We start from the raw sequence: 15,235 nt of genomic DNA on the forward strand, positions 1-15,235 counted from the left end.
TTTAATTAAAAAATTTTTTAATTTGTTTTCCCTTTTGTTGACCTTTTATTGTTGTTGTAGTTATTATTGTTGTTGTTATTGCTGTCATTGTTGGACAGAGAGAAATGGAGAGTGGAGGGGAAGACAGAGGGGGAGAGAAAGACACCTGCAGACCTGCTTCACCTCTTGTGAAGTGACCCCCTGCATGTGGGGAGCCAGGGGCTCAAACCAGGATCCTTAGGATGGCCCTTGCACTTCGGGCAACCTGTGCTTAACCCGCTGCATTACCACCCGACTCCCCCGTGCATCTCCTTTTTTTACACCACTTTCTTTGGAGTTAATTCCCATATGTAATGGCATATTTTTTATTTCCATTTTCACCATCTTTCTCCCATAGTCATCTGTGTTTCAAGAGACCTTCTCTATGTCTTGTGCTTTGAACATGAATGCTATTAATCTAGCTCTAGTCTTTTGTTTTTTGTTCTATTTATATTAGCTCAGTCTATGTTTCTAATGGCTTTTATTTTTTTCTTTTAAATGTACACAATCAGAGTGAGGAGGGTCAGGACCAGGACTGCCTTTTTCTACAGTGAATACAATATAAATGAACATCCTTTTGCAAAAAAAAAATATTCATAAATGAAGTTTTCCTTGAAATTGAATTCCCATTTATAAAACGGACTTTTAGAAAATCCAGCCTACAAATGAGTGTTAAACTTCTCATTTCAAATTGTCTTTTTATTTTCTAACAGATTCTTAGTTTAAGCCTTGATTTTTGACATGCTAAATTGAATGGAATTTGAAATCTGAGTGCCATAATTCATTTAAAACCAAATTATCTTTCTCTTTACTCTTGTCTCCAGTTGCTATATTTTACTACATATCATCTGGGTTATGCTTGCTTAAGCTTTTAAGCTTGGTGGCTATAAAGTAAAATAAAATAAAATAAAATAATCAAAGAACTTTCAGATATCATTTCCTGGAATGACTAAAATATCAATAAGCAGATCTCTGTACCACAAAGGCATTTGTTTCAAATTTTTGGCTGCTCTAATACTTGGAGAAATTGGGTTATTAAACATCTGTTTAAGTATAGAGCATTAATAAGTTTACTGATTATAATATCAGTGAAAATTTTTTTCTTGTTTGTTATGGCTTTGAGATATTTAAAGCTCTACTTTTAGATTAACTATTTGTTTACTATTTATTTACTACTTGTTTACTTAAGTAATTTACTTATTAAGAAATGAGAGACAGAAAGAGTGACCTACCTTTTAATGGATTTGAGAGCATCCAATGTGAGCCAAAAGTGACTCAACCAGTAAAGTGCACAAATTAGCATGTCAAGGACCCAAGCTGGAGTCTCTCTTTCTATCACTCTGTCTCACTATGAATCTATAAGGAAGGAAAAGTAGCCATAGGAGTGATGAGGTATGCAGAAACTGAGCCCCAGTAATATCCATGACCATGATAGCAAAAAACAAAACGAAACAAAAAACAACTTCCTTTTCCACTTTCTGATCATGAGCTTTTAGTGATTTTACCTACAAGATTGATGCTTTGTGGTCTGGGAGGTGGCACAGTGATAAAGCTTTGGACTCTCAAGCATTGGGTCATGAGTTTGATCCCCAGCAGCACATGTGCCAGAGTGATGTCTGGTTCTCTCTCTCTCCTCCTATCTTTCTCATAAATAAATAAAATCTTTAAAAAAAAAAAGACTGATGCTTTAGTGAGAAAATCCTTCCTTTTTAAATTTGTGATTATAAATGGTTTGCAAAAATTATAAGATTACAGTATATAGTTCTACACTGCACATGCCACCAAAGTTCTGTTTTATCCCCCTTCCAGAGATAACCACCATAGTTCTCATAAATCCTTAGAAACAGTAGTTGTTTTTCATCTTTTACTTACTTCACTAAGCGTCCTCACCTCCAGTTCCATCCATTTTGTCCCAAAGGACATAGTATCTTTTTTTTTTTCTTTCTTTCTTTCTTTTTTGAGTCCATGTGAAACTAGTGAGAATCAAGTGATGGGCATTTTATAGACAGAGTTTGGGGCTTCTTTAGTGGGATTAAAAGGATGGATAAAATGGGGGGGGCTGCCAGGCTGTAGCACAGCAGGTTAAGCGCACATGGTGCAAAGTGCAAGGACTGGCATAAGGACCCCAGTTTGAGCCCCCAGCTCCCCAACTGCAGGGGGATCACTTCACAAGTGGTGAAGCAGGTCTGCAGGTGTCTTTCTCTCCTCCTCTCTGTGTTCCCCTCCTCTCTGTCTTATCAATAACAACAATAATAACAACAACAATAAAATAAGGGCAACAAAAAGGGGAAAAAATAGCCTCCAGGTGCAGTGGATTTATGGTGCAGGCACTGAGACCCAGCAATAACCCTGGAGGCAAAAAAAAAAAAAAAAGGATAAAATGGAGGAGGGAGAGGAAGTTTAGTGTACGAATCATCAGCCTTTCCCAAAGAGCTCTTAATCTGTAATTTTCTGTTCAGTAATTTAGAAAGTTATGCATGTATTTTCTTCTTCTCTTCTACATTATTGCTCTCTACTACAAATTACTAATCTTTACAGAAATTATAATTACATGTTAAATTATTTCTCACTTTTCTTTGTTTTCTTAATCTACCTTGCATTTGCTCATGAAACAAATCTGCTCTACACATCATACACTTTCATATATCATCTATTCAAAATGATTTTTATCATATTCTGCCCCCATTTTGAGCCAATTATATTTATCTTAGATATGTGTGGACTGTAAAAACTGTGTTCTCACTTGTACACAATATTTTTTTTCCTTTTCTGATAGAGGCAGAGAGAAAAAGAGTGAGGGAGAGGGAGAGGGAGAGGAGAGAGAGAGAGAGAGAGAGAGAGAGAGAGAGAGAGAGAGAGACCTGTGGCACTATTTTACTCTTGTTGAAAATACCCCCACCCTTTAAATTCCAGGGCCTTACTCATGGTAACATGTGTGCTCCGCTGTTCTACTGGGTGTACTGCCACCTGGCTTCACCAGTACTTCCTGATTTGTTTTATCCTTATAAGACAGGTGCCTTTTTTGTTTACCCAAGGCTTTTTTGTTTATTAAGATTCTTCAGTGAGGTGGTCCAGGAGGTGGAGCAGTGGGTAAAGTGTTGGACTCTCAAGCATAAGGCCCTGAGTCCAATCCTTGGCAGCACATATACCAGAGTAATGTCTGACTCTTTCTCTCTCCTCCTATCTTTATCTTAAATAAATAAATAAATAAATAAATAAAATAAATAAAATTTTTCAGTGAGGCACACAACTGGTGTCCTTCAGAACATCTTCATGTCTATCCACAAGCTAAATTTTGTGTAGTTACCATCACTGTCCAGGTACTCAGTTATGTCATAAAAATGAGATTTTTTATATGCTACTCTTTTATAGTCACACTTATTGTCCCAATGATTTCTAAACTGTCAACCACAAATTTATTCTCCATTTCTACAAAGATATCATTGCAAAGCCATGCATTCTGCAGCCTTTTAAAGCTGGCTTTTGCATTCAAAATATCTTTCTGGAAATTTATCCAAGTTGTTGAATATATCACTCACTTGTCCCTTGTTCTGATGAATAGTATTCTGGGGAATGACTGGACCACAATTCATCCACTCATTCACCCATGAAGGGTATTTGTGGAATTCTTGGATTCAGCTATAGTGAATGAGGGTTCTATAAAAAAATATTAATTTCTAAGTCTCTTTGAATCATTCCTTTTCTGGGATAAATGACTAAGAATTCAACTGCTGGACCTTAGGGTTTTTATTTTCAGTTTTAAAAGCAAGCGTTCAAGATTGTTCCAGATTCACATTCCTATCAGCATTATACGACCAGGATAGTTTTCTCCGCATCCTTGTTTCTATTTTTATATTTTATATTTGTTTCTATTGCTGTTTTCTTTTTTCTTCATGTTAATATTTTGTATCTGTGTGTTTGGGGACTTATTGTAGCTTTGATATGAATGTACTTACTGAATTGAACATGATTTCATATTTTTATTATCTGTGTATCTTTTGTTTCCCCTTCTAATTACGTTTTATGCTGAGTTCTGAGAATTCTCAATATAATAGTGTAGACAAAAGGCCTTCACTTAATATATGGTTTATAAGTATACTTACCAGTGTATGATTTGAGTTTTCTTTATTGTAAGGGCATTTTATTTTCCAAAGAATGTTTTATAATTCAATGAAATGCAATTTAATACATTTAAGTCTGTCATGCTTTTGATGTTAATAGTAAGTGTTCTTGCTTATTCCTCAATGACATTTTCTATCATATTCCCTAAACTTTCATCATTTCATATTTAATTGTATAGTATCCTCAATATAAAAATTTTGTATAAGGTTTAAGGTTTAGGTAGTAGTTTAATCCTTTTCTCTTTGTGGTTGAATGTCCATCTTTTCTAACACTTGTTATTGAGAAGGCTGTCTTCCTTTAATTGGACTACATTTGTTCTTTGTCTAATATTAGTTGAAACTACTTGGGCATAACTGAGCACACTGTACTGTCTTGATTATTGTCACTGCATGGCAAGATTCAATGCTGGTAAAAGAGTTTCCTCTTAGTTTCTTTTCAAAACTTGGTTGACTGTTTTGGGGCCTCTCCATTTCCATGGAAGTTTAAATATGCTTGGCTTGCTGAGATCTACCTAGTATACAGTAGTTATTTTATTGGGGGGAGGAAATAATGACTTACAGGGCAATTATTGACAATGGCTATAGTCTCTTACCTCCCTGTGATAGGCTTCTGCACATCGCTCTTACCACCAACCCAAATCCTTCTTCATCCTCAATCAGTGGTTACCCAGTGCCCATCGCTCCACCTCTTTCTAGTCCAGAGAACTTTGCTTTACTATACTATACCCCACCTAATCCAAGCTTCATTGTGTTTCCATTTTCTTTTTTTTTATTTAAAAAAGTATTAATTAACAAAACCATAGGGTAGGAGGGGTACAATTCCACACAATTCCCACCACCCAATCTCCATATCCCACCCCCTCCCCTGATAGCTTTCCCATTCTCTATCCCTCTGGGAGCATGGACCCAGGGTCATTATGGGTTGCAGAAGGTAGAAGGTCTGGCTTCTGTAATTGCTTCCCCGCTGAACATGGGTGTTGATTGGTCGGTCCATACTCCAAGTCTGCCTCTCTCTTTCCCTAGTAGGGTGGGTCTCTGGGGAAGCGGAGCTCCACGACACATTGGTGGGGTCTTCAGTCTAGGGAAGCCTAGCCGGCATCCTGATGACATCTGGAACCTGGTGACTGAAAAGACAGTTAACATACGAAGCCAAACAAATTGTTGAGCAATCATGGACCCAAAGGTTGGAATAATGGAGAGGAAGTATTAGGGGGATACTCACTGCAAACTCTAGTGTATTTCTGCTTTCAGGTATATATTTTGCAGTAGTTTACGGATACGTGTGAACATATGCTCTCTCTCTCTCACAGAAACTGGTGTATATCTAGGTTTTGGGACTTTGTTAGAAAGTGAACCACCTGAGATGGAATTAGAGTATACTATGAAAGGAAAGGTCTCATCCGAGTAATGAAGCTGAAGGGTTGTCATTCCACACGTGAAGTCTCTGGACACAGTCTGAAGTGAAGCATGTTGAGGTGGCAATCATTGTGTTGTTTAGGTTGTGATCAACATATGCAATATTATTTGATATGGATTGGGAGAGGCATATGGGAAAGTGGGCCCTATCCAATGGTTCCAGGACTGGGGGAAGCAGAGGCTCTATAGTGGAGATATGAGGTTCCTGCTGTCTTAGGGTTCCAAAAGACAATCGATAGTTAATGTTATCATCACATTATTTGGTAATTGGGTTAACTTTGAAAAGTCCTTTTGTTAGGGTTTGCTGTACAGTACCCAGTCTCTTGTATATAGCTGTGCTATTGGTTGCTTCTGATCTACTTGGTCTAGGCTTTTGAGAGAGTCTGCATATCAATTACACAGCCTATATATTGAAAAGATTCAGTTTGTGTTTTGAAAAACTTCGAGACATACAATTAATTTTCCCCCTCTCATATTAATTAACTAGTGATTTATATGACTACATTTTACTAGGAGTGTACATAAACACCATTCCCACCACCAAAAGACTGTGACCCATCCTTCCCACCCACTCCCACCCCCCCACTGTCCCAGGAAGCTGCATGTCTAACCCTCACCACAGGGTTTTTACTTTGGTGCCCTACTTACAATTTTCTTCCTTTGCTGCCTAAGTATCACCTGTGATCACAGTAAGATCATCTGCTAGTCATCCTGGATTATCTCACTTCACATGATCCCTTTGAATTTCATCCACAATATGGACAAGAACAATATTGTCTTAAGTCACAACTGGGACTTAAATTTTGTGATCCAAACCATTAACATGATACATTCCACCAATTATTGAGCTCTACTATGATTTATTTATTTATCCTTTCTCACCATATACAAACTATACTTATTTTGATATCTACACAGCAATGTTTCGTTTTCTTTGAAGGGCTGTACCATTAAGGGCCAGTCAGTGGGTGCATCTGGTTGAGCACACGAATTATAGTGTACAATGACCTGGTGTTCAAGCCTGTGGTCCTACCTGTGGCAAGGAAGCTTCACAAGTGGTGAAACAGTACCTGCACATGTTTTTTCTTTTCCTCCCATCCTTTCTATCTCCCTCTTACCTTTCAATGTGTCTCTGTCTCTATCCAAAATAAATAAACAAATAAATAAATATATTTTTTAAAGTACTAAACTGTTAAAAATTTCTATTTCAACTTGTTTATGTGTAGGGATGTTATTTATTTTTGAATGTTGTTTTTTATCTGACCTTAATAAACTAATTCACATGATTTATTTTTTAAATATTCTTAATAGGAGGGAGAGAGTGATAGGCAGAGAAATGAAGGGAGAAAGGAGAGAGCGAGGGGAGAGTAAGAGAGAGAGAGAATCAAGAGGACTAGAGCATTGCATAGCTCTGGCTTATAAGTGGAGGACTGAATTTGAGCCCTCGGAGCCTCAGACATGAAAGGCTTTTGCATCATCATTTTGGTGTCTCCCCAGCCCAATATATATATTTTTTGTCTCTAGGAATATCGCTGGGGTTTGGTACCAGCACTGCTCTGGTGGCTTTTTTTTTTTTTCCATTTTTTAAAAATTTATTAGGACAGAAAGAAATTGAGAGAAGAGGGGGAGATAAAGAGGGAGAGAGATAAATCGACACATGCAACCTGTTTCACTGCTCATGATGCTACCCCTTGCAGGTAGGGAGCTGGGGGCTCAAACCAGGATCCTTGAGCAGGTCCTCGTGCTTTGTACTATATACTTAACTCGGTGTGCTACTGTCTAACCCACAGCCCAATAATTTCTGATAAAATAAAAGAATAATAGCATTTTACTGTGCTCACTTTCCACTCTATTTTCCAGAGTCAGAACAACTTTTTCAAATATGCAAATATCTGTTGCTTTATCCAGAGGTTGAAAAACCCTGAAAGTTTTTTTCTTTTTTTGCTTCCAGGGTTATCAATGGGGCTCAGGGGCTACTACAAATCTGCTGTTCCTGAGGCTTTTTTTTTTTTTTTCATTTTGTTGCCCTTGTTGTTGGATAGGACAGAGAGAAATCGAGAGAAAGGAATACAGAGAGGGGGAGAGTAAGATCTGCTTCACCCACATGGAGTGATCCTCCTACTGGTAGGGAGCCAGGGGGCTCAAACTGGGATCCTTGCACAGGTCCTTGTGCTTCATGCCATGAGCACTTAACCTGGTGTGCTACTCCATGCCCCCTCCTTTTTTTTAAGGAGACTAATTTTTAACTTTACCCTAATGTGCATTCTTGGTCTTGTTCTCAACTTCCAGTCTAGTCTCATCAACTGACCTCTCTCTCTCATCATTGTCAGACTGTCACTTTCACTTACCATGCATCCACTTTTCTGAGGGCTGATGCTCAAGCTAGCGTTTCGGCATCCTTTTGGCTAAATAATCAAACACATTCATCATATACCAATGCAATCTTCACACTTTCAGGGGGAAGCTCCTGGCATCCTCATTAAGATCCAATTTCCTATTCTGTATTATATTTATATCCTCTGTTAGCACTGCTTATTGATATAATTTTAAAGTAAAGCTAAATATTGTACCATATTTTTATTTCTAATTAGGTTATAAGTTTTAAAAAGTCAAGAGATCATAACTATTTTTCTACAATAGTATGTGTAGTTTTATACAGTACTTGACACTGAGTAGGTGCTCAAAAACATTTTCTTAAGTATGTGTAAGTGGTTCTTTATTGTTTATTATTATTATTACTTGAGAGCTATAAAAATTGCCAAGTAACATTATTGCAAACAACATGATCTCAAAATCATTAAATGGATGAATGCATGGATAAGTTAATATTGAATTATCTATAAATGAATTAACTACTTGTTAATCCTATCATCTGTCGTTTCACTTTGATTATGGGGGCTATATATTTGGTACTCTAAATTTCCTGTTTCCTCAAAAGAGAGTCAAAATAATATCAGTCATTTCTTTTTTAAAATCTCATTTTATTAGTGAGTTAGTAATGAGAAACAAGACCTTGGGATAAAGGTACAATTCCCCACAATTCCCACAACTAGAGTTCTATATCCCATCCCCTCCATTGATAGGTCCCTATTCTTTATCCCTCTGGGAGTATGGACCAACATTCTTTATGGGGTGCAGAAGGTGGGAGGTCTGGCTTCTGTTATTGCTTCTCCACTAGACATGGGCATTGCCAGGTAGATCCATACCCCCAGCCTGTTTCTGCCTTTTCCGAGTGGTATAGGGATATGGGGAGGTGGGATTCTAGGACACATGGGTGAGGTCATCAGCCTAGGGAAGTCAGGTTAGCGTCATGGTAGCATCTGCAACTTGGTAGCTGAAGAGCATTAAGATATCAAGCAGAACAGATTGTTTAATAACCAGAAACCTCAAGGTAAGAGTATAGAAGATGAGATTTGGGGTCTTCATGTCAGAAGAAGCTAGAGAGTCTATTTTAAGTTTACTCTGATGGGCCCATGGCTTTACTAATTTTTGCCTGGGCTTGACAGCTAACATGTAAGTGGGCTAAACATATTGTCTGGGGAGATGGTGTCAGAGTTGGGAATAGGACCAAAAAGCTGCATCACAGCAAACAGAAGTTCCCAAATATGGAAAAAAAGTATATAAATATCATTAACTATAGACACCATGGATCTGACCTAGGGCCCATGTCTATCCATATTTAGCACAAGAGCCTGTGCAACCTCTGCATCCCTGCTGGTCTAAACGCTCATTCCATGGTCACAGACAGGAACATCCTAAGCTGAACTCATTTCAGGACCAGTCTTCCTTGACTGGCAGAGTATCTTTACCCAGCCTCCCTTCAGAGAGTAGGGCAATTTCTACTACTGTTATTCTACACCAGTCATTTCTGTTGTTAACCTAAGGGGGGAAAGCTAACAAAATCAGAGGATGTGCTTGAAAACAAATTATGCAATGCATTTCAGTGTTTAAGATAAACCATAGAAGGAATAGCCATCTATCTTTATCCTAGTACTATCACTATGTTACTTGGGAAGTTACTCATGTCTGGAGAGCTGGAGAACTTGACTGGCCCAGGCACAAACATCGGTGGTTTAGGCACAGTGTGAACTGAAGACTCCATGATTTGTAGTTGCTTTGTGCTTTTTTGAGATATTTCCAGGTAGTACTACTCCAATAAATCTTTTATTTCTCTTTTTATTTGTTCTACAATAAATGTATATTCTAACATATATAAGTCCATAAGTTCTCACAGTAATTAACTAAAATTATTTGAAAAAAATTAAAAAGTGAAGCGCAGCGGGGTAAGCGCACATGGTGTGAAGCTCAAGGACCCACGCAAACATCCCAGTTTGAGCTCTGTCCCCTCACCTGCAGGGGGATTGCTTCACGGGCAGTGAAGCAGGTCTTCAGGTGTCTTTTTCTCACCTTGTCTGTCTTCCCTTCTTCTCCCAATTTCACTCTGTCCTATCCAACAACAACAACAACGATAAACAACAAGGGCAACAAAAGGGAAAAAATAGCCCTCAGAGCAGTGGATAAATAGTGCAGCCACCTAGACCCAGTAATAACCCTGGAGACAAAAAAAAAAGAAAAAAACAAACAAACAAACAAACAAAAACTGCCTAAAGTACTACCCTGAAAGTGATGTACTCAGTACCCCGTTCGCCTAGACTATAAAGATAGATACATAGTCTTCCTATTTTAAATACTCTAAAGACTTTTCTTTTTTTTATCTTTATTTATTTATTGGGTAGAGACAGCTGGAAATTGAGAGGGAAGAAAGAGACAGAGAGACACCTGAAGCCCTGCTTCACCACTCTTTCCCCTTGCAGGTGGAGACCAGGGGCTCAAACCCAGGTCCTTGCACACTGTAACATGTGCGCTGAACCAGATGCGCCATCACCCAACCCCTTAAATATTCTAAAGAGACACTGTGGATTGACTTCAGAAACCTGCTTTTCACATTTTGTTCACTATCTGGCCATTCTTTCTTTCTTTCTTTCTTTCTTTCTTTCTTTCTTTCTTTCTTTCTTTCTTTCTTTCTTTCTTTCTTTTTCACCAGAGCACTGTTCAGCTCTGGTTTATGGTGGTACGAGGGATTGAACCTGGGATTTTTTTGGAGCCTCAGACATGAGAATCTGTTTGCATAACCATTATGCTATTTACCCTCCACTCTACTATCTGGATTTATTCAAATCTCTAGGGAACTCTGAATGGCGCCATTTTGCAAAAGAGCTTGTATAGTGGTCTTAGTAGAATTCTGGCTGCATCAGACAATCTTTATTGATCCTTCTTATTTAACTTAATCTTATTTCAACAAATATTGCTTTCAGGAGTTGCTAATACCTCAAGAACCTGAAGTTGTGTCATCTTTCTGTGCCTTTTTCTTGAGAAACAAGAAAGTTTCCAAGTAGAGGGTATAGCCAATGATGGTTTTATACTGGATTTTGGTCAAGTAGAGCATAGTTAATAATACTAAAAAGCAGAACCAGAATGTGATTTATGGGGTCTGATTGAATCCATGGGCATTTTTTTCTTGACCCTCAGATATTCTTTGGTAGAAAAAAAATCAGTTTATCTTGATTAATATGGTTGCTAGAAGCATTGTGAATTCTCCCATTTATTCATTAGTCCTTTATTTCTCCTTCTCCTCTTTTTCCTCCTCTTCCTCCTCCTCCTCCTCCTCCTTCTCCTTCTTATTCTACTCGATGGTTATCGTTGGAACGCTATGCTGGCACTATGAATCCACTACTCCTGACAGCCATTTTTTCCATTTTATTGGCTAGGACAGAGAGAAATTGAGAGAGGAAAGGTAGAGAGGGCAAAAGGAAGATAGCCACCAGCAGACCTGCTCCCCTGCTTGTGAAGTGCCCCTTCTACAGGTGGGGAGCTGTGGGCTCAAACCCAGATTCTTGTGCTTCACACTATGTGGACTTAACCAGGGTGTCACCACCTGGCACTCAGTTCTTTCTTTAAACTTGTTAAAATTTATACTGTTGACATTTTGCTGAGATGTCTAAATTTCTACATCTTTACATTTAATAGTGGGTTAATGACTTGAAAGAGTAACTGTACTTTTTTTGCTTTCTATCCTAAAATGTAAATGTTAGTGGAAGAATCTCAGGCCAAAGACAATGGTTCAAGTGCAAACTGTTGTATCAGTCAAGTTCAGATTTAGGTATAATTCCTAGTATCAATAAAGTCACACACTTTTTCCCCTCCTTCCTCTTCTTTTTTATTCTCCCTTTATTTATTTTTTCTTCCTTTTTTAAAAGTAGATGGTAAGAGATAGAGAAAGATAAAAATGGAGGAAAGAGAGACAGAGAGGAAGAGAGAAATCTACAGCACTGCTCATGAAACTTTACCCATAAATGGGAACTGGATGCTTGAACCCAGGTCTTTGCACAGGATGTTAAATATTCTGACAAAACTAAAATGATGCAGAGTATTGTTGACTTAAAAATTTAATTTTAAATCAATATAATCTGACCAAATTATAACTTTATTATTATTATTTTGCCAGAATATTTAATATCATGTGCAAAAACCTGGGTTAAAGCATCCAGGACTGAATTAAAATTTAGTTTCTCTTCCCCCAGCTACCCATTTGTTAGAATTTATGAGATAGAGACAATGAGTTATACAGAAATAAAATGACTATCTACTCTTTGTACATCTGAGTGTCACATGAATAATGTTGAGCTCAACTTTCTATATGTGTTCCTCACTGGCATTTTCTAAAGAAGTTCCTAGGCTCAGCTAGGCCTACTCCATATAAAATATATATATTAGCCTGTCGTTTATCTCTGTTGTGATAAAATGATTTATCTAGTCCCTGATTACACACACACACACACACACACACACACACACACACACACACCATCCCTGAATGTAGATCTAGAAAAGTGCTGTGCTACAGAGTAGGAATTTAGTCACTATTTGATGAATTCCATTGACTGACATTTGTCTACATAGTCTTGGATATTTATCACTGAATAGTTTCTAGATACTCTTTTGAAAAGAAGGTGTGTGCAATTCTCTGATCTGAAAAAGATTTAAAATATCTTTTGATTGACAGGACTTGTCAGGAATAGTGATCAGAAACAAAATCTTGAAATTTTGGCCTTTCTATCAAGCAAATGACTCAATACCTTTGGGCAAAATTACCTAAGGGATTATTATTATTTTTTCCCTTAAAGGTGTCCTCTGATTCTATCTTCTAGAGATAACAATGGCTTAAAAGAATGTTTGAATCTGCTATAGTCTCTGCTGGTAAAAACTTTTTGAAATGTATGATTTCCTCCACTCTCCTCACCTGATGATTTACTGGTGTCTCTCTCTCTCTCTCTCTCTCTCTCTCTCTGTCTCTCTGTCTCTCTCTCTCTTTCTACAGAATGAAATGGTTGGGTTTAGTTCCCCAATCCAAACTGCCCCAAGAATATCTTTTTTAAAAAAAATTTTATTGTTGCTGTAGTTATTACTGTTGTTGTCCTTGTTGTATAGGAGAAAGAGAAATGGAGAGGGGACGGGAAGACAGAGAAGGGGAGAGAAAGATAGACACCTGCAGACCTGCTTCACTGCCTGTGAAGCGACTCCCCTGCAGGTGGGGAGATGGGGGCTCAAACAGTGATTCTTCCACGGTCCTTGAGCTTTGTGCCACCTGCGCTTAATCCAATGCGCTATCTCCTGACTCCCCCAAGAATATCTAAAATGTGAAAGTTATTTACTAATGTTAAAGGAGTATTAAAAAAGGCATAAGAGAGAAATCAAACACACTACTCAAAAGTCACAGGCATGAGATCTTTACTTTAGTTCTTTGTCATGGTAGAGAATTTACTAAGGTCTCTTTAACTCTTAAGTATTGTATCCATCAGATTTTCAAAGATGCAGTTTCATCATATAGAACTAGGTGCCAACTGGGATGTTTCTTGGAGTGCCTCTTCTAGCAGAGTAAGATGATAAAATGCAGTATTTATAGGATCTTTCTAAACGTGGGAAGCTTCTGAGAGTATAGTGCTAGTTAGCAAAAGTAATGTACTAATGCATATAAACAGCAAGTGTACAAAAAGCAAGTATTAAGCATTGTGGTTAAAGAAAGAAAGAAGCATATATTCTATGATTATAATCTTTTACTCTTTTTTATCTATGAATTAGCTTTTCTTAAATATTTCATTCTTAAATCTGTGTGCCTTAGGAAGAAAATGTAGTGACTGTGACTTTCCGGTCCATGGAGAATATGGGAAACTGATAAATCACTTTATGCCCAACTGTATAAATGACTGTTGGCTCCAAAGGAACAGTGTTAACTGCTACAAACAGGACCTAGGAACTAGGACAGTAACAACAGTGAAGGGACAAAAACAGTGAAAGACCAGAATAGTAAAATGTATATGGGCTTAAGAAAGACCCTCACCTCCAGTAGTAAAAGACTCTACAAGTAAAATATCCCCCCCATTTTTTTTATTTGTCTCCATGTTATGGTTGGGGCTCAGTGCTGGCACTATGAATCCACTGCTCCTGCAAGTCACCTTTTCTATCTTTTTTTCTTTTTTTTATAAAAAGGAAACACTGGCAAAACCATAGGATAAGAGGGGTACATACACTCCACACAATTCCCATCACCACTCCATATTCCATCCCCTCCCTTGATAGCTTTCCTATTCTTTAGCCTTCTGGGAGTATGGACCCAAAGTCACTGTGGGATGCAGAAGGTGGAAGGTCTGGCTTCCACATGGGAGTTGACAGGTCGATCCATACTCTCAGCCTGCCTCTCTCTTTCCTTAGTAGGGTGGGGCTCTGGGGAATGGGAGCTCCAGGACATATTGGTGGGGTTTTCTTTTTTTAAATATTTATTTATTTATTTATTCCCTTTTGTTGCTCTTATTGTTTTATTGTCGTAGTTATTATTGTTGTCGTCATTGTTGGATAGGACAGAGAGAAATGGAGAGAGGGAGGGGAAGACAGAGAGAGAGAGAAAGATAGACACCTGCAGACCTGCTTCACCGCTTGTGAAGCAACTCCCCTGCAGGTGGGGAGCCAGGGCTGGAACCGGGATCCTTACATTGGTTCTTGTGCTTTGCGCCACCTGCACATAACCCGCTGCGCTACAGCCTGACTCCCTAGGTTGGGTTTTCTATCCAGGAAACCCGCTGCACTACAGCCTGACTCCCTAGGTTGGGTTTTCTATCCAGGGAAACCCGCTGCACTACAGCCTGACTCCCTAGGTTGGGTTCTCTATCCAGGGAAGTCTCGTTGGCATCATGGTATCATCTGGAACCCGATGGCTGAAAAGAGTTAACATACAAAGCCAAATTGTTGACTAATCATGAACCTAAAGGCTGGGATAGTGCAAATGAAGAGTTGGAGGGTCTCCATTTTGTAGATAGCTAGTAGGCATAATTTAGTTATATTCCAAAGGCCTGTGGCTATACTAGTCTTTTCCATCTTTTATTGGATAGGACAGAAACTGAGAGAGGAGGGGGAGAGAGAGAGGGAGAGAGATAGAAAAACATATGCAGACCTGCTTCACTACTTATGAAGCATCGCCCCCTGCAGGTGGGGAGTGGGGGTTCGAACTGGGATCTTTGAGCGGGTCCTCAGGCTTAGTACTATGTGTGCAAAGTACGATATCCCAAAAGAAAGATTTTTAGTTCAAGGTTGAATTATTATGATCTCTAAATTCCTTCCACTTCTAT

This window comes from Erinaceus europaeus, chromosome 15 (assembly GCF_950295315.1).
Source record: "Erinaceus europaeus chromosome 15, mEriEur2.1, whole genome shotgun sequence".
In the NCBI taxonomy this organism is placed as follows: domain Eukaryota; kingdom Metazoa; phylum Chordata; class Mammalia; order Eulipotyphla; family Erinaceidae; genus Erinaceus; species Erinaceus europaeus.